Source organism: Mustela putorius, unplaced genomic scaffold (assembly GCF_011764305.1).
Source record: "Mustela putorius furo isolate JIRA1106 unplaced genomic scaffold, ASM1176430v1.1 tig00003845_pilon_pilon_pilon, whole genome shotgun sequence".
In the NCBI taxonomy this organism is placed as follows: Eukaryota; Metazoa; Chordata; class Mammalia; order Carnivora; family Mustelidae; genus Mustela; species Mustela putorius.
Window position 1 is genome coordinate 54898397 of NW_025421998.1, and position 20133 is coordinate 54918529.

The following is a 20133-nucleotide window of genomic DNA, read 5'->3' on the forward strand; positions in this document are numbered from 1 at the left end:
TCATCTGTACTCTAGTACTTTTGAAATTTCCCCATTTTTTTGCTCTCTAGTATTTAGAAGTCACCATCTTCACAAATGACAAATTCCATCAAAATCCAGCCCTGGGGTTGTTAGGACTTATCACATGAGAAAGGAAGTTTCAGAAGAAAAATAGGATTTAAGTTTATCTAAATTGTCTGATAGTGAAGAAGCCTAAGTACTTTTCACTCACATAACCTTCAATCACATCCGCATTTCCTCTACTGCAGAAACACTAAAAGGTCCTAAGATTGCTTTATTTATTTTTAAAGATTCTACCCATTTATTTGAGAGAAAGAGAGTGAGCAGGAGCAGGGTGAAGAGCAGGGTGAAGGGCAGAGGGAGAGGCAGACTCCCTGATGTGGATCTCATATTCCAGAACTCCAGGATCATGACCTGAGTCAAAGGCAGATGCTTACCTGACTGAGCCACCCAGGCGCCCCTTCAGATTGCTTTAGACAACAGTCTCTTGCCTGGGGTAGATAGCACAAGATTCCTTTTGCTATAATAACTACAATGTAACTTCAAATATGGAATATTCACAAAAAACTTTCTTGTAACAATGTATATTAATGAAATTATTTGTATCATTCATTTAAAAAGAATTCTTTGGGGGTGCCTAGGAGCCTGCTTCTCCCTCTGCCCCTTCCCCTGTTCATGTACACAGTGTACATGCTCTCTCAAATAAAATTTTTAAAAAATAAACAAAAAGAATTCTTTGTTACATGGTCCAACAATTCTATACAACTTGCATTTATACAACAAAAGATGCTGCAATGAAAAGTTGCATTTTCTACTGGTATTAATATTAAAGTCAGCAACATCCAGGGAGAGTAATCATTTTCAGATTATTTCTGCCACAATTACAATTTAATCAGTTTTTAAATTTCAGTGATCCTGAGAATTAAAATAAGAGTTATCATTTATTCAGTGACTTCTAAAGGGCAAAAGATCATGCCAGGCACTTGAAATGTATTTTCGCTGTGGCCTTTCACCAACAACCAAGCCAAGTAGGCATTAATATTCCCACTACATAGATTAAGGAAACAGTCTCATGAGATTCTTTTTTTTTTTAAAGATTATTTATTTATTTATTTGACAGAGAGAGATCACAAGTAGACAGAGAGGCAGGCAAAGAGAGAGAGAGAGAGGGAAGCAGGCTCCCCGCTGAGCAGAGAGCCCAATGCGGGCCTCGATCCCAGGACCCTGAGATCATGACCTGAGCCGAAGGCATCGGCTTAACCCACTGAGCCACCCAGGCGCCCTCATGAGATTCTTTTAACCAAAGTCAAAAGCAGGTAAATGAAAATCCAAATTCAAACTTCTCATTCCAATTTCCACGCTATTTCTATCTTAACTGTAAGTGCCTATTATTTGACTTTTATGTAAGAAAAAAAACCATTTACTCAGATGTTCAAGAAAACAGTCCAATATAATTATAGTATCAATCCCAATCTCCTGGAGAAAATTCTAGAAATTATTTAGTTTTGTTTTTTTAAGATTGTTATTTATTTATTTATTTATTTGACACAGAGAGAGATCACAAGAAGACAGAAAGGCAGGCAGAGAGAGGGGGGAAGCAGGCTCCCTGCTGAGCAAAGAGCCTAACAGGGGTCTCCATCCCAGGACCCCGAGATCATGACCTGAGCCGAAGGCAGAGGCTTAACCCACTGAGCCACCCAGGCACCCCTGAAATTAGCTAGTTTATATCCATATCTCATAGAGGATCATCAAAGAAGTCACATCAAAACAGAGTGGATCATTTCAAAGTAACCAAAATATCCAGCTTCACCCAGGAGCTTATGAGACATGAATAAGACAAATAACTCTGACAATAAAATACCCAATGCATATATTTCATGAAGTTCTCTTCTACTAGGAAGTCCTTTCAAGAGCCAAATATGCTTAGATGTAACAGCTGTTTAGTAAAATAATCTTAGAAGTATTAGGCATTAGCCTTTTAATTAAGAAAGCTTTATAAAAGGGGCACTGGCTGGCTCAGTTGGAAGAGCACGCAACTCTTTGAACCCCACTTTGGGTGCAGAGATTACTTAAATAAAACTTAAAAAAAAAAAGCTTTATGATAATCTGTGTTTTTTCTTTAGGACTTCAGTAACTATATTTCACATTTCCAAATTATACTCTTACATCCAATTACAATCTGGGGGGGGGGGGAGGTGACAAATTTCCAAGCAGCGATGGTAAAATCTAAATAAACTTAAAGAATCCAGATGCTAGAAAATGCAACAGCTCCACTTTCTGCAGTGTTTAGAAGGGGACATGTTAAAACTGCCTATCATGGGTGCCTGGCTGGCTCAGTCAACACAATCTAAAAGGTAGTATCATGGGGCACCTGGGTGGCTCAGTGGGTTAAAGCCTCTGCCTTCAGCTCAGGTCATGATCCCAGGGTCCTGGGATAGAGCCCCACTTTGGGCTCTCTGCTCAGCAGGGAGCCTGCTTCCTCCTCTCTCTCTCTCTGCCTGCCTCTCTGCCTACTTGTGATCTCTGTCTGTCAAATAAATAAATAAAATCTTAAAAAAAAAAAAAGATAGTATCATGCTTATAATCCGTTTGATTGGGGCACCTGGGTTGGCTCAGTTGGTGGAGCACACAATTCTTGATCCCGAGGTCCTGAGTTCAAGCCTCAAGTCAGGCACAGAGATTACTTAAAATAATAATAATTAAAAAAAAATCAGGGGCGCCTGGGTGGCTCAGTGCGTTAAGCCACTGCCTTCGGCTCAGGTCATGATCTCAGGGTGCTGGGATCGAGTCCCGCATCAGGCTCTGAGCCTGCTTCCTCCTCTCTCTCTCTGCCTGCCTCTCTGCCTACTTGTGATCTCTCTCTGTCAAATAAATAAATAAAATCTAAAAAAAAAAATAATAATAATCAGTAAAATTATACCCAAACACACACTATCTATGACTCACATCTCTAAAACCATGAATGACAGGCTCTCAAAGACAGGCTCTCAAAGGAAGAAACTCTCAGTCTTCTTTACCATGTTAATGTAACTAGCCAAAAAGTTTAGCATAAGCCAAAATGAGGTGGGGCACTGAGCACCAAAGGTATACAACTATACAAGGCTCTCACCTTTGCACAGTACATACAGTACATAGCCTCAAGTGTACCCACAGCACATCTACCTGCCCTCAGGCATTCTCTATAATAATGACACCAAGAGTTTAAAATGGTCCTTTCTATCCTGCCGTCCAGCCCTTTCCTAAATATTTGTTCTAATCCTTAGCTTTACTGTTAGAAAAACTATCACAAACTAAATCTGTCATTAACAATCTGTACAGGGCATTAAAATTTTAGTGGGCTGGGCTTTAAACTTTAACACCTTATAAAGACGTTGGAATAAAAGCTTATACATTTTCGGGGCACCTGGGTGGTTCAGTAATCAAGTGTCTGCCTTTGGGTCAGGTCATGATCCCAGGGTCCTGGGATGGAGCCCTAAGCTGGGTATCGGGCTCCCTGCTCAGCAGGAAGCCTGCTTCTCCCTCTCCCACTCCCCCTGCTTGTGTTCCCTCTCTCTCGGTCTCTGTCAAATAAATGAATAAAATCTTAGGGGGGAAAAAAAGCTTATGCATTTTCAAGACACTTAAGAACGTGTTAAGTGGTAAAGCACTTTAATTAATTGCCTTAAGACAGACTGGTAGAGACAAATGCAAAATGTAAATCAGAACAGGCCGTCCACCAGGGGGCAGCACACAAACACACCCTTAATCACCATTTGTCTACTTTACCAGGTCATTTTAATTCTCACCCAGGCTTCTGAAGGGCTGGGAAAGGACCTAAGTCAAAGTTTTAACTTTTTTTTCGGAGTTAAAAAGAGTTTCAAAGAGGTCTTACATACACTTACATTTAGCATACTATACTGATGATTAAAACCAGAACTCATCTTAAATTTGAGACTACGATGTCATTTACAAATATATAGGACTCAGATTCCTTTCCATACAGATTTATCTGTTGGGACAGCCTTTAAGTATTTATTTACTCCTATGTTTAGAACTTAAGTATTTCAGGACCTGGGAAGGCTTTAAATATAGAAAGTGGGAAACCAGAAACTATCACAATTCTATTTTCACTTTGATACAAGAAGAGAAAGCAACAGAAAAAAATGCTATCTTGTAATTTGGTTTATCTCTTTAAAAGCCTGTAAATTCAGAGTCTTGACAGTTAGGAGACCAAACAAATAGGATCAAAACAACCAAACAACCAAATCTAATTTACTTATAACACACAGGCATCTTAAAATTCTACAGACAGAAAAGACTACAGAATCTTAACAGCTCCCACCTCCTCCAGAAACTGTAAATGATCAGTCTGAAAGATTAAGTGCAGCACTGCATTTAAAGTTACTACCAATTAAGACAACCGCTAAAAAGAAGCTAATGCACGTTTTGTATAAATCTGTTTTAACTGAATAAAATTACCATAAAATGTTAGTCTTTGTCCTTCAAAAGAGAAAATAATGCTTTTCTGTCTTCCTACCACCTGGGCATATGGGTTATCACTGGCTCAATAGTTAAGATGAAAGAAAAATCGAACTGCAAATAAGCCAAGAAGTCAAACTGCAAATACCAATAGCTTTAAAACAGTCTCTTGAAACAGATTTATTATCAGTTGGCTATAGATTCATGGCATCTTGGGAATTTTAAAGTTTTGTTCTAATAATGAAGAACTATTATTTTTGAAATTATTAATTCGCCATTTTTGTGTTTGCTTCATTACTGGAGTAACAAAAATTAATACATACTCAAACTTTGCTGAGACCAACCCCAGATTTCAAGAAGTTATATAAGGTTTCAAAGTTAATCAAAAGTTTCAGTCCTGGGGTGCCTGGGTGGCTCAGTGGATTAAGCCGCTGCCTTCGGCTCAGGTCATGATCTCAATGTCCTGGGATCGAGCCCCGCATCGGGCTCTCTGCTCAGCGGGAGCCTGCTTCTCTCTCTCTCTCTCTGCCTGACTCTCCGCCGACTTGTGATCTCTCTCTCTGTCAAATAAATAAATAAAATCTTTAAAAAAAAAAAAAAAAGTTTCAGTCCTGCAGTATCTGGCTGGTTCAGTCAGAAGAGCATGGGACTCTCAATCTTGGGATTCTAAGTTTGAGCCCCATGTTTGGTATAGAGATTACTATAAAAGAACAAAATCTTCTTTAAAAATTTAAGTATCTATTTTAGGTTTTAGGTATTTTGAGGTTATTTTATAAAAACATCCACCTTAGCCTACTGAGAAATTTAGATGAAGGATAGCACTATTTAAATCAAATTAAAACTAGTTACCAAAATTTTATGATGAACCAAGCCATTAGAAAGCATTTTAGTAAGATTTTAACATTTTAGTAAAATTTAACATTTTTAAGATTGCACTGTTATAAAAAAATTTTTTTAAGATTAATTTATTATTGAGGGGCAGTAGAGGGAGTGGAAGAGAAAGAATCCCAAAGTAGACTCCCCATTGAGTCCAAGGCCAGTGCAGGGCTGGATTCCTCAACTCTGAGATCATGAGAGGCAATAAGGAGCCAGAGGTCTGAGCCACCAAAATAAATTTTTTAAATATAATCTCTACCCCTGTGGGGCTCCAACTCATGACCCTGAGGATCAAGAGTTGCACACTCTACTCAATGACCCAGCCAGGAGCCCTGCACTATTATAAAATTTAGAACTTACTCTGAAAAAGTTAAACATTCACACAAATAAATCAAACACAACCGAACCTCAAATGTCAGATCTATGTATTTTAACAGTATAAACAGTGTTATTTTTAAAATAAACTTGTTTGGGATGCCTGGGTGGCTCAGTTGGTTAAGCGGCTGCCTTTGGCTCAGGTCATGATCCCAGCATCCTGGGATCGAGTCCCACATCGGGCTCCTTGCTCCGCAGGGAGCCTGCTTCTCCCTCTGACTCTGCCTGCCTCCCTGTCTGCCTGTGCTCGATCTCGCTCGCTGTCCCTCTGACAAATAAATAAATAAAATCTTGAAAAATAAATAAATAAATAAATAAAATAAACTTGTTTAAGTTGAAGACACATAACTAATCAGATATATTACACAGCATCAAATTACTAGCTGTAATTTCATTACATTTAATAACATTTAATTATGTAGTTTATATAAAAGTTATCACTTGAAACAAGTCTATAAATTCAGAATCAGCCAGACCGATGTAAACTAAATGTTTTAAATTTCTACCTGGAACGAAATCACACTAGATTTCATTTCTTAAAAATTAATTAATGTAAATTTCACTTTATATCATTTCTGTTAACAGCTTAAAAGCTAAAAATAGAGGTGCCTAGCTGGCTCAGTGTTGACCCTTGATCTCTCAGGGCTGAGTTCAAGTTCCATGTTAAGTGTAGAGATCACTTAAAATCTTTAAAAAAAAGAAAAAAAAAAAAGAAAAAAGTGGCACCTGGGTGGCTCAGTTGGTTAAGCATCTGCCTTTGGCTTGGGTCATGATCTCCAGGTTCTGGGATGATCCCCACCTTAGGCTCCCTGCTCAGTGGGAAGTCTGCTTCTCCCTCTTCCCCTCTACCCCACTCATGCTCAAGCACTCTCAATTAAATAAAATCTATTAAAAAAAATTTCTGGGGTGACTTGGTGGCTCGGTGGGTTAAAGCCTCTGCCTTCAGCTCAGGTCATGATCCCAGGGTCCTGGGATCGAGCCCCGTGTAGGGTTCTCTGCTCAGCGGGGAGTCTGCTTCCTTCTCTCTGCCTGCTTCTCTGCCTACTTATGATCTCTGTCTGTCAAATAAATAAATAAAATCTTTTAAAAAATTTTTTTCTTTAAAATCCTGAACTATTTCTTTAAAGTTTACAAATCAAATTTCAGTCTTTTCTCGACTGTTTTAGAAAGATTTTTCAACAAAAATTCTAATTTTAAAAACAGAACAGCAGGTTGGGAACCCAAAAAAGCAATTTTAAGAACACCATTAGAAAAATAAACATTTAAAGTAAGATATTTTAAATACTGTTAGGGGTATCTGCATGGCTTAGCTGGCTAAGCCTCCAACTCTTTCTAAAATTTTCTAAAACAACTTTTTAAAATTTTCTAAAATATTAATTTTATTTATTTATTTGACAGAGAGACAGGAAGAGAGGGAACACAAGCAGGGGGAGTGGGATTGGAAGCAGCAGTTTCTGAGCAGGGAACACGACCAGGGCTCAAGCCCAGGATCCTGGAATCATGACCTGAGCTGAAGGCAGAGCTCAACCAAGTCACCCAGGTACCCAAGAAAAGTGTGTGTGTGTGTGTGTGTGTGTGTGTGTGTGTGTATTAATATTTTATTTATTCATTTGACAGACAGAGAGAGAGAGAGAGATCACAAGCAGGCAGAGAGGCAAGCAGAGAGAGGGGGGAAGCAGGCTCCCTGCTGAGCAGAGAGCCCCATGCGGGGCTCGATCCCAGGACCCTGAGATCATGACCCAAGCTGAAGGCAGAGGCTTAACCCACTGTGCCACCCAGGTGCCCCAAAGAAATTTTTAAAGAAATTTTTATTATTATTTTTTAAGATTTTTATCTATTCATTTGATAAGTCTCCCTGTTGAGCAGGGAGGCAGATGTGGGGCTCCATCCTAGGGCCCTGAGATCATGACCTGAGCTGCAGGCTGACGCTCAACCGCTAAGCCATCCTGGCGTCCCTATTTTTTTTAATATTTTATTTCTTTATTTGACAGAAAAAGAGAAAGAGGCTGCAGGCATGAGAGAGAGAGAAGCAGGCTCTCTGCTGAGCAGGGAGGGAGCTCCACACGGGGCTCAATCCCAGGAATGTGAGCTAATGGCAGCTGCTTAACTGACTGAGCCACCCAGGCACCCCATTTTCAAAGAAATTTTTTTTTAAAGGGGTGTCTGGATGGCTCAATCAGTTGGGCACCCAGATCATAATCTGAGCTGAAGTCTTAATCTCAGGATCATGAATTCAATCCCTGTGTTGGGCTGCATGTTGGGTATAGAGTGTACTTAACTTAACTGAGCCTGGGTGGCTCAGTTGGGTAAGCCTCTGCCTTCAGCTCAGGTCATGATCTCACTCAGGGTCCTGGGATGGAGCCCCACATCGGGTTCTCTGCTCAGCGGGGAGCCTGCTTCCCACCTCTCTCTGCCTGCCTCTGCCTACTTGGGGTCTCTCTCTCGCTCTCTCTCAAATAAATAAAAAAATAAATCTTAAAAAAAAGTTGAGGGGCACCCAGCTGGCTCAGTCATTACAGCATGCATCTCTTGATCTTAGGGTTCTGAGTTCAAGTCCCAAATCGGGTGTACAGATTTGCTTAAAAGTAGTATCTTAGGGGCACCTGGGGGGCTCAGTGGGTTAAACCACTGCCTTCGGCTCAGGTCATGATCTCAGGGTCCTGGGATCAAGTTCCACATTGGGCTCTCTGCTCAACAAGGAGCCTGCTTCCCTCTCTCTCTCTGCCTGCCTCTCTGCCTGCTTGTGGTCTCTGTCTGTCAAATAAATAAATTATTTTTTTTTAAAAGTAATATCTTAAAAACAAAGAAGCTGGGGGAAAAAGAACACTAAGAATTAAATTTAGAGCACTGAACTAATTCCAGTTAATGTAATTATGTGCATGCCCTTTAAATGGACTGATCTAAAATTTTCATAGGATTGGGTTGTTTTTTTGGTTTTTTTTTTTTTTAAGATTTATTTGAGAAAGAGAGGGATGCCATGAGCAGAGGGAAATGAAGAGGGAGAAGCAGGCTCCCTGCCGAGCCAGGAGCACCATTGAGCAGGGCTCAATCCCAGGACCCTGGGATCATGACTAGAGACAAAGATAGATGCTTAGCCAACTGAGCAACCCAGGCACCCCAGGTTTGGGGGTTTAGTTTTTTTATTTTGGGTCAATACTGCACAAAACATTTCTTGTTCCCATAACTAATGATGGGAATAAAGCACATGCTGGAATTTGCAGAAAATTATGTTAATCTGTAACAAGCACTAATAAGGAAATGAAACAGTGTTAATATCTTATTAATAACAAAGACATTTGTGATCCTGGGGTCCTGAGATCAAACCCCAGGGTCAGGCTCCCTGCTCACCAGGGAGCCTGCTTCTCCCTCTCCCTTTGCCCGTCCTCTGCTCATGCCGTCTGCCATGTACATTCTTGCTCAAATAAATCTTTAAAAAAATAATAATAATAAATACATTAATTAAAATTTAAAATAAACAAGTTTTAATGTATTATCAGCCCAGATATAAGAAAACATACTTTACTCCTCAATCAAGACTTCACTATTTTGGAGGCACCTGGCTGGCTCAGTCCTTGAATCATGTGACTCTTAGATCCCGGGTTATCAGTTCAAGCCCCACACTGGACACAGTTTACTTACAAAAAAAAAGAAAGACTCCACTATTCTTAATAGTATTGAACATACTATATTACCACAATTTCCTCCCTCCCAACGTCCAAGACACTTTTTTTTTTATATAAGATTTTATTTGAGGTGTGTCTGGGTGGCTCAGTTAACGGTCAAGTCATGACTACAGGGTCTTGGGATCAAACCCTGCATCGGGCTCCCTGCTCAGCCAGAACCCTGCTTCTCCCTTTCCTACTCCTCCTTGCTTGTGTTCCCTCTTACTTTCTGTCAAATAAATAAATAAAACCAAAGAAACATCACAACTAAATGCAATATATAATCTTGGATTAAAAAAAAAAAAAAAAGACAGTGGGACAATAGGCAAAATCTAAACATCTGTAGATTAAAATCTATCCTATCAGTGTTAACCTTTTAGTTTTGGTAATTTTACTATAGTCATGTAATAGAATGTTCTTGTTTTTAGGAAACGTATTGAAGTATTTAGAGGTGAATGGCAGTTCTGCAACTCACCCTCAAAATTTCCAGAAAAAACCCAGTAGCCCAAACTAAGGTGGGACAGGTAGATAGAGGGAGTATGGATTATCTGTACTGTATTTACAACTGTACTATACATTAAAGTAAAAAGCTTTTACAGCTCTCCCTTTAGACCACAACCCCTCCAACTACCATCCCATTTCTCTCATGTCTTTGCAGCAATCTACTTGAATGCCTATCCAGGCTCACAGTCTCTACCTCTTCTCCTTCTGTCTGCTCACCAACCCACACAATTCAGGGTTTCAGTCCTACTGCTCACCTATCAAAACACCAATAAGATAATGTTGCCAACTCCATTCTCACCCTATTCTACATTAATTGTCACAGCTGATGACTCTTTCTACTAAACATAGTCAACAAGTATCTGACCTCCAGGTACTTTTTCAAGATTCTCCTCCTACCTCTTGGACCTGTCCTTGGGCTCCATCCATCACTGGTTCCCCCTCCTCCATTTACTATCCATTCACTGTCCACTATCTCTACACGTCTAATAGGGATCTCAAACTTAACCTGGCCAAACTGAACTCATGGTCTCCCCTATCCCTCGTCATAGCACTCCATAATCTTGTTCATCACAATCAGTGGAAACTTCATTTTTCCAGTTGCTACAGATGTATAAACTGTGAAGGTATCCTTGGTTCCTTCATCACTTCCTACACCCAGTTCTTCCATCTTTGCTCAAAATAGAAGAGTCTAGGGCTGGCTGGGTGGTTCAGTTAACCCTCTGACTCTTGGTTTCAGTTCAGATCACAATTTCATGGGTCATGGGATCAAGCCCCACACTGGGCTCTGGCCCCATACTGGGCTCCACATTCAACGTGAAGTCTGCTTGAAAGATTCTCTCCCTCTGCTCCTCCCCACTCACGCTATCGCTGCCCCTCTCTCAGATTAATAAATAAGTAAATCTTTAAAAAAAAAAAAAGAAAAGAAAAGAAAGAAAAATAGATTCTAACCATTCATCACCACTACCACAAACACCACAATAGCTCTGGTCCCCTATTGCCATCTCTACCTACAGTTATAATCTTCTCCTAACTAGTCTCCCTGATCCCATCTCACCAGCTCACCTTGGTCTAATCTGAGAGATTTCCCTTTCAAAGATAAATCTCATCACAACTGTCCCTTCTAAAAACCCTTCCAGGAGACCTGGGTGGATCAGTTGGTTGAGGGTCCAACTCTTGATTACAGCTCAGGTCATGATCTCAGGGTCATGAGTATGAGCTCTGCATGGTTCTCTGCTCTAAGCAGAGTCTGGTTGTCCCTCTCCTTCTGCTCCTCCCTGGCTACTGCGTGTGTACGTGCTCGCTCCCAAATAAGTAAGTAAAATCTTTAAGGAACGAAGAAAGAAAGAAAGGAAGAAAGAAAGAAAAGCCTATCCGTGGGGGTGCCTGGGTGGCTCAGTGATTTAAAGCCTCTGCCTTGGCTCAGGTCCCGATCTGCTCAGCGGGGAGCCTGGGTCCCCCCTCTCTCTCTGCCTGCTTGTGATCTGTAAAATAAATAAAATAAAATCTTAAAAAAAAAAAAAAAAAAAAAACTATCCATGGCTTTCTCTCATTCTGTTCCAACCTACAACTTTTGTGGCTCTCCTCCTGCTCTATTCCAGCCATGATGGCCTCCCTATTGACTAGAAAGGCAGTGAGCATGCATGGACTTTGGCTGTCCCCCTCTGCTTGGGTCACTCATCCCCACTTGGCACCTACTTGCCTGGTCATCTCATTCCCTTACCTCCTGTAAGCCTCTGCTCATGCAGCACCATATAAGTGAGGACTTTCCCAATCATCCAATGTGAAAAAAATCAAAACCAACCCTCTGCCAGTTGTCTCATTCTTCCTCACCCTATCTTTCTCCGTGGTCTTCAATATGCCTCAATTACTTATTTATTTTGTCCATATCTCCTCTCTGTATCTGTGTTGTCCAACAGAAATAACACAAGATACAAATACAAGCTACATATATAATATTTTCCTGTAGCAACTTAAAGTAAAAAGAAATAGGTGAAATCAACATAAAAATTATCCATGAGCTATTTTATATTCTTTTTCAAGAGTCTTCAAGATCCAGTGTATATTTTATACATACCCAACAACTGACCTTGGACTAGCCACATTTCAATTGCTCAGAGAGGCACTTTGTGGACAGTGGCTGCTCTAATGGGCAGTGTCACTCTACAGCCTATGCTTCAGGACTAAGTTCCTACCTTCCATTTAATTCTCTCTCCAAGAACCTAAAGCACTCCTTAGTAGTAAACATTTAAAAATCTGTTAAATCAGTCATTTAAAAACTGCCAAGATCAGGGGTAGCTGGTGGCCCATTTGATTAAGTGTTCAGCTCCTGATTTTTGGTTCAAGTCATGATCTAGTTGTAAGATGGAGGCTCACCACAGGCCCACACTCAGCAGGGAGTCTGCTTGAGAATCTCTCCTTCTGCCCTTCCCCTAAGTCAGGCACACTCAAACACACACACACAGGCTAGGCTCTCTCTCAAAATAAATCTTAAAAAAATAAAAAATAAAAACTGCTAAGATCTAAGATCAGCAAAACAGAACCATTTGCAAAAAACAGAACATAATGGCAAGTTACCAAGCTTTCTCAAACCAGAAAAATATACAGAACGGAAAAGACTTGGTGAAATAACATGAAAGGTCATTCGTTGTATTATAATCCTTAAAGAAAAAAAATTATCTAAGACAAGAAAAGTATCCCTCCTGTGATACGAACAAAGGTAGTTCTTTTCTTTTTTCTTTTTTTAAGATTTTATTTATTTATTTGACAGAGAGATCACAAGCAGGCAGAGAGACAGGCAGAGGCTGGGGGGCGAGGGAGCAGGCTCCCTGCTGAGCAGAGAGCCCGATGCGGGACTCAATCTCAGGACCCCGGGATCATGACCTGAGCCGAAGGCAGAGGCTTAACCCACTGAACCACCCAGGAGCCCCAGTTATTTTCTATATTTAACCAACAGTTACTTAGGGCAAGGAAGGCTGGCTGACATAGGTCAAAGGTAGGACTCTTCACTTGGTCATCATTATAAACACAGTGAGTCCCCAACTACCAGCCTCAAAACACCTCAACTGTCAAAAGAAACTGATGATGCATGGGGATTCTGATTAGATTTCAAAGTCCTATGAATAACAAAGGTACTGAAGACTTTTCATTTCCTGAGGCAAGACATGTAGCCAACAGCATGTGAGGTTCGCTTCGGTTTAAGCAACTTCAAGCATGACTGTGGGTCCCTAAATCTCCAAACTCATTTCATTTCACTCATGTGCATTTGTTTTAAGTACTCCTCAACTATTTATTCTAATTATTTTATCCTACAAACACCTAGATTTTTCCTTTGTGCTTATTTTCTTTTTTTTGTTTTGTTTTCTCTCCCCCCACCTGTTTTTCACAAACCAACTTGTATAAAACTCCCTATGGAGACTAACATGCCATGGAATTGCAGAAAATCCTCACTTGTTCTTGCCATCTGTTGTGTGATGATGTAAATACATATCCACAGGAGAACCTAATCCAAATAATTTCAAATATCACATTAGTGTAGAGCAGCAATTCTCATTATATATTATGTGGACTCCTGGGGGCCCCTGAGACTGTCAAGAGGGAAGGAATCAAAAGCATTTTTTTTTTTCCAAGATTTTATTTGTCAGAGAGAGAGCACAAGCATGGGGGCAGCAGGCAGAGGAAGAAGTAGACGCCCCTCTGAGCAAGAAGCCAGATGCAGGGCTCCATCCCAGGACCCTGGGACCATGACCTGAGCTGAAGGCAGATGCTTAACTGACAGCCACCCAGGCATCCCGTCAAAACTATTTTTATAACACTAAGATGTTATTTGCCCTTTTCACTGTTGACATTTGCACTGAAGCAAACGGGGCAAAAACAACGGTTGGTAAACTGCTGGCGGCTTGGCAAGAATCAAGGCAGCGGCACTCAGCTGTAGTCATCGTTACATTCTTCACAAGCATTCACAGTAAAATACCATCCAAGTTTCATTTTTAAATGTCCTTGATGAAGCAGTAAAAACTATTGATTTTCTTCAGTAACCCTTAGGTACACATCTTGTCAAACAGTATGCATAAAGTGCTCCTGCTATCTCTCACAGCGTTTCCTGGAGAAAAAGCACCTTGCAGTGTGGTTTGAGATGCAAGACTGAATTGGCCTCTTTTCTTCATGGAGCACCATTTTTGCTTGAAAGAGCTACAGACAAATTATGTTTATTTAAGCTTGCATATCCGGCGGACCTTTTCTCAAAAGAGAGTAAGGTCAAGCAGTCACTTCAAGAAAAACTGACAGTATTTGTTGCCAGTGACTAAGATGGGGATTTTAAGTAAAAAAAATCAAAATTTTGGCCAACTGTAAGCTTTGACAGTTTCCCAATATTTAAGGATAAAGGAGCCATACAGAGTGCAAGAGAGTAGAGTGGACTCCAACCTATTAGTATAGAATTCACTGATAGGATTTCACACTGATACCATATCCCACATTTCAACTAGCCTTTAAAGAACTACCACTTGTTGAGTTTTGATGTGGGAGCAAAGAATACCCACAATTATCTAAAAAGATGTTTAAAATATCCCTTTCCTTTTCCATCTATACATCTGTGGGAGGCTGGATTTTCTTCATACACTTCATACACTTGTTTGAGTGGTAGTCAGTTACATGTTAAGTTCTACCAGATACTGACCTACCAAGGTCAGAAGTCTGCCAATTTACTCTCTAGCTTATGAGTGCCCATTCCTTCACACTCTTGCCAACGCCAGATATTATCAATCTTACTCATTTTTCCCAACATAATTGGCAAAAATTGCCATTACAATTGTCATTTATCTATTAACTAGTAAAACTAAGCATCTTTTCCTAAGTACATTGGCCTTTCAGATATTTCCTTCTGAACTCCCACTTTTTTTGAATATTTTACATTTATTTTCTGTACCTTTTTGTATTGTGTTTTCTCCCTCTTTGAAATTAATAGTTATTTATCTCCTATTTTTCTTAAGATTTTACTTATTTTTGTGAGTGGGAGCACATACGCACATGAGGTGGGAGGGGCGGTCAGAGGGAGAAGCAGGCTCCCCACAGTAGGGAGCACCATGTGATGCAGAGCTTGATCCCAGGACCCTGGGATCATGACCTGAGCTGAAGGCAGATGCTTAACTGACTGACCCAGGTGGCCCTCCCTAATCTATTTTTTTAAAAACAGAATCCCAAGTCAATTTCACAACTAGATAGATTTTAGGGATCCTAAAAGCTACCAATCTAGACCCAAAATACAAAGTATTCACAACACACTCATATTCTAAGAAGAAATGTGAAACTTTTTATGTGCATATGAGACACAAACCACGGGTTTATGCAGGAATAATTACCTTTTTTAAAAAGATTTATTTATTTGACAGAGAGAGAGAGAGAGAACATGCACAAGCAGGGGGAGCAGCAGAGGGAGAAGTAGGCTCCCAGCTGAGCAAGGAGCCCGATGCAGAGCTCAATCTCCGGACCAGATCATGACCTGAGCCAAAGGCAGCCGCTTAACTAACTGAGCCACCCAGCAATGCCGGTATAATTATATTTTATTTTCAATTGCCACATGTAAATACACAAGCTTATTAATAGGAGACAATACCACTTAGGTATCAGATACTCCAAGGAATCCTTTACAAACATAATTTAATTCCTGGCAACCTTGTGTATTAAGTTTTATTGCCCCCATTTCTAGATAAACTGAGAGGTGTGGCAAGTTTAATCCGTGTGCCCAGGATCACAGAGCTGAACAAGGATTCTAACTGAAGCAAAATGTCACTGGCCCTCCCTCCTGCTGTGCTTTCCTGCGGCCCCTAATTTTGCTCAGTTAATCGTGTGTGCACACAGAAGTGTCTCATTTTTCTCCAACGGTTCATTCTATCATTTGAAATGCCTTAACAAATAAATATCAGAATGCCAGGTGTTTTAATCATCACTACTGATGACTGTCTTGTCATACACAACCTAAAAAAGGTAATATAACAAAGGCTCAGTCAGTCTTACTACAGGGTTCCTTATATCACGATTTACCGTTAATTACCCTGTCAGAGGGTGTCCTAAGAACAGCCTTAAATCCCACAGTTTATTGGGGCACAGTAATTCTCATGGAGTACTTCAAAGGTAAAAACATTTCAAAATGATCTCTGGGGAGCAGAACCCCGAAGTAATGTAGGTATCAAGTCTTGAATGATGATCCCAAGTAACCATCTACTAAATGGCAGTAACTAAACTGACCTCTGAAAGTTAAACACATCAAGAATTAAAGTAATAGTCACTCCTCAAGCACCCAGGCTGTTCTCACCCCCCTTCTAGGCTCAGCCTCAACCACTATCTAGCCTCACCATTGAGTGTCTCTAATCCCAAACAGCTTGTAGTTCCCCCGCACACACCAGGATATTTCACACTCATAAGCCTTGGCTCCTGCTGTCCCTCCTGCCTTTTCCATTCCCACTGCACAGAGCCTCCATCTACCTTCACATCCCTCTTCTGAACCTATGCATGGCTGACTGTACCAATACTCACCTAAGCCTAGTGCCCCCCAACCTGTGTTTCTGGGGCATACCATACATACTCATCACATATTTACACCTTCTCTTTCCCTGCAGAGATATTCATCCACCCTCTGGATCAATGCCACAGTGAGCCACTGCTGGTGTTCAAGATAAAAATATCACCCAGGCATTGAAGGAGAACAAAGTGAGAGCCACTATACTCCATGTACTTTTTTTCAGAACAAGTATCTTATTCTTCTTTCTAGCTTCTGAAATCTAGCATTCAACTGACCTAGAGTATAAGTGCTCAAATTGTGCTTGTTAAACTAAAAATTTACATCTGCCATGGGAAATAAATTCATTTCTGAAACCCAAAAATGCAGAAGTTGGTAAATTAGCACCCCAAAAATTCTAAGATTATTTTAAAATTAAAATTTTCAGGGCACCTGGGTGGCTCAGTGTGTTACCCTCTGCCTTCAGCTCAGGTCATGATCTCGGGGTCCTGGAATCAAGCCCCATATCTGCTCTCTGCTCAGGGCGGAGCCTGCTTCCCCCTCTCTCTGCCTGCCTCTCTGCCAACTTGTGACCTCTCTCTGCCAAATAAATAAATAAAATCTATAAAAAATTAAATTAAAAATTTCAACCACACTTTTCTCTCTCAAAAAACAAAATACAAGAGCTTCAACATTTTTCCAAGAGCAGCTAACTTTTAAAACAAACATTTGGTGGGCGCCTGGGTGGCTCAGTGGGTTAAGCCACTGCCTTCAGCTCAGGTCATGATCTCAGGGTCCTGGGATCGAGACCCGCATCCCGCATCGGGCTCTCTGCTCAGCAGGGAGCCTGCTTCCTCATCTCTCTCTCTCTCTCTGCCTGCCTCTCTGCCTACTTATGATCTCTCTCTGTCAAATAAATAAAATCTTTAAAAAAAAAAAAAAAAAACATTTGGTAATCACTTTTTTTTTTTTTAAAGTAGGTTCCACATCCAGCATGGAACCCAATGCTGTGCTTGAACTCTCCACCCTGAGATCCAGACTGGAGCTGAAATGAAGAGCCCGATGTTTAACTGACTGAGCCATCCAGGTGCCCTTAAAACAGACATTTGGGAGTCACGGGGGAGAACACAATCACTTTTCAAACAGCTTTACCATCATAGATTCCTTTTGTTTTAAACGATGTTTTAAACGTTGATGTGCAACGTTACATTAGCTTCCGGTAATTCAACTAGTCTCTAGGCTGTGCTCTGCTCACAAGTGTAGCCATCTCCCAGCACACAAGGCTACTATAGTACCATGGACTACATTCCCTATGGCCTCCTTGCATCCCCATGACTTATTCCCTAACTGGACGCCACACAGGTTCTTTTTTTTTTTTTTTTTTTTTTAAAGATTTTATTCATTTATTTGACAGACAGAAATCACAAGTAGGCAGAGAGACAGGCAGAGAGAGAGGAGGAAGCAGGCTCCCTGCCGAGCAGAGAGCCCGATGCGGGATGCGGGTCTCGATCCCAGGACCCTGGGATCATGACCTGAGCCAAAAGCAGAGGCTTTAACCCACTGAGCCACCCAGGCGCCCCAACACACAGGTTCTTTTAATTAAGCTCCCCAATTATCATCTGCCCGCCTAAGAAAGCTGAGTAGCACTCTGCTTTGGAAACTAGTTTTTAATCAAATTTTTCCTCAAAATATGACTTAGTATACTGAGTTCTCACTGCAATAAAATATTACTAGTCCCTGAGGTACAATCTAAAATTCAAGGTGCTAAGAATGGGAGAATACAAACCCTATGTATTCGAGCTAGAAGTTATCAGAACTTAATTGTTACAGTTTTTAGATTAATTTTCACATACAAAGGGCACAAATGAATAAGGACCTAGACTTGTCAGAGTTATTAGCACAATACCCATGATATAAATATGTATGTACCTAGATTCATACAGTCATCCATGCTTGAAAAGACAATTTTTAACCAAACTGTCTTATTGCATACTTCATTGAAAACTGCTCTCTTGAGCTCACTTTGGCAGCATGTATACTAAAACTGGAACAATACAGGGAAGATTAGCATGGCCCGTGTGCAAGGATGACCCACAAATTTTGTAAAGAGTTTCATAACAAAAAAGAAAAAGAAAACTGCTCTCTTGGTGTCTTATGACTAACCATGTCAATATAAGTTAAGTGTTTTTGGCAGAGCACTTACAAATTTAAATGTGCGGGTCTCCTGACATAGCAATTCCCAATCTAAGAATTTACCTTATAAAAATATCTAACCAAGGGGCGCCGGGGTGGCTCAGTGGGTTAAAGCCTCTGCTTTCGGCTTGGGTCATGATCCCAGAGTCCTGGGATGTAACCCCGCATCGGGCTCTCTGTTCAGCGGGGAGCCTGCTTCCTCCTCTGTCTCTGCCTGCCTCTCTGCCTACTTGTGATCTCTGTCTGTCAAATTTTTAAAAAATTAAAAAAATATATATCTAACCAAGAGTTCTATGACATAAAAACACTCAACTGAGACTACTATGAAAAGAACAGTTAAACTGTTGCATACCGGGGCGCCTGGGTGGCTCAGTGGGTTAAAGCCTCTGCCTTCAGCTCAGGTCACAATCTCAGGGTCCTGGGATACAGGCCCCACATCGGGCTCCCTGCTCAGTACAGAGCCTGCTTCTCCCTCACCTCTGTCTGCCGCTCCCCCTGCCTGTGCTGTCAAATGAATAAAATCTTAAAAAAAAAAAAAAAAGTTTGTTGATACATGCATAAAAGAATTTCTGGAATATATGAAACTACCAGCTCTAAGACCAAGGAAATACATGGAGATGATTTTCTTGTGTTTTGAATTCATTTGAATGGAATATATATATAAAAATTCAAGTTGTTTACTTAAGATATATACTACTGTAGCTAGGTTATACAGTAATTTCAAAAAAGGTATTACAGGGGCACCTGGGTGGCTCAGTGGGTTAAAGCCTCTGCCTTCAGCTCAGGTCACGATCCCAGGCTTCCAGGATCGAGCCCCACATAGGGATCTCTCCTCAGCAGGGAGCCTGATCCTCCTCTCTCTCTCTGCCTACTTGTGATTTCTGTCAAATAAATTAAAAAAAAAAAAAGGTATTACACACCCAGTGAAATAAAAACAAACACACCACCACAGATTTCTACTTACATGAGTCCATAACCAAAACCAGAACAAAAGTTTTCTGTATTTCTGTTATCACCAAATATCATCTACATCCAGCCTTCATACTTAAATCCCAAGGGCAAAAATACAACAGCTGTCACTGAAGTTACTATGGAATAATACCGCATTGATGCTTTATACACGTTGTCCCCAGGATGCTATCAGGCAGTATTCACCATTCAAACCTCCCCAGACCTCAATTTCCTCAGCATTAATCAACATCATGTATTTAGAAAATGGAGTTGGGATTCAACCCAGATCTCAGACCTCACATCCCACATTCTCTGGCAATACCTTTCAGTTCAACAAAGGCCCATGGCACAAGCACCAGAGCTCCTCATCAAAAAGTTCCAGCACAATTTCTCCCTCTTCTTCTCTCTCAATCCTTAACAATATTCCAAATTTAAAAGACTTCTGCAAGCCAGGATCTTACTAAAATTGTTAAGGAGGTGGGGACAACCAGGCACGGTGGACTCCACTCCAGACACTTCTACCTCTTTTGCAATCTTAAACATACCCCGTGAGTCACAATCACATGCCTGAGATAAAGCCCTGGCATCTACTTCCTCGTGCCCTCTGTTCTACTCTCATAC

General features: G+C 40.7%; 1 protein-coding gene and 1 non-coding gene across 5 annotated transcripts in view; one reads left to right on the forward strand and one right to left on the reverse strand.

The window, feature by feature from the left end:
• Positions 1–20133, reverse strand: part of IGF2BP3 (insulin like growth factor 2 mRNA binding protein 3) — a 147488-nt gene that overhangs the window by 116339 nt on the left and 11016 nt on the right. The window lies entirely within an intron of this gene.
• On the forward strand, positions 18383–18490 carry LOC123387089. Its single transcript, XR_006601451.1, has one exon. It is a non-coding gene; the product is annotated as a U6 spliceosomal RNA (small nuclear RNA).